The sequence below is a fragment of the Ovis canadensis genome, chromosome 3 (genome assembly GCF_042477335.2).
Source record: "Ovis canadensis isolate MfBH-ARS-UI-01 breed Bighorn chromosome 3, ARS-UI_OviCan_v2, whole genome shotgun sequence".
Classification (NCBI taxonomy): domain Eukaryota; kingdom Metazoa; phylum Chordata; class Mammalia; order Artiodactyla; family Bovidae; genus Ovis; species Ovis canadensis.
In genome coordinates, this window is record NC_091247.1 from 136,923,848 (window position 1) to 136,924,179 (window position 332).

A 332-nucleotide genomic window follows, 5' to 3' on the forward strand; every position below is an offset into this window, starting at 1 on the left:
GTTGGTTTTGCGCATGCGTGGGTCTGGAGCCCCCCACCCCCCCCCGCCCCCGCCTTGTGGCCTCCTCCCGTTTTCCAGAGAAGATGAGCTTGATTGTTGTCCCTCCAGAGCTGCGTTTTCAGAGATGCCATTTACAAGACAGCACAAGCGGAAAAGTCACCTATACTAGGGTTTCCCAGGTGAAGTTTTCTCCTTTGGGGACCTCAGTTTCCTCATCTAAAGTGATTGCTTCAGACGACTCCAAAAATCCTTTCTAGAGTCAAGATTCTTTAGAAACAAGTTACCATTAAGGAATTCAGTATTAAGCACAAAATGATTATTGCACATTTGAA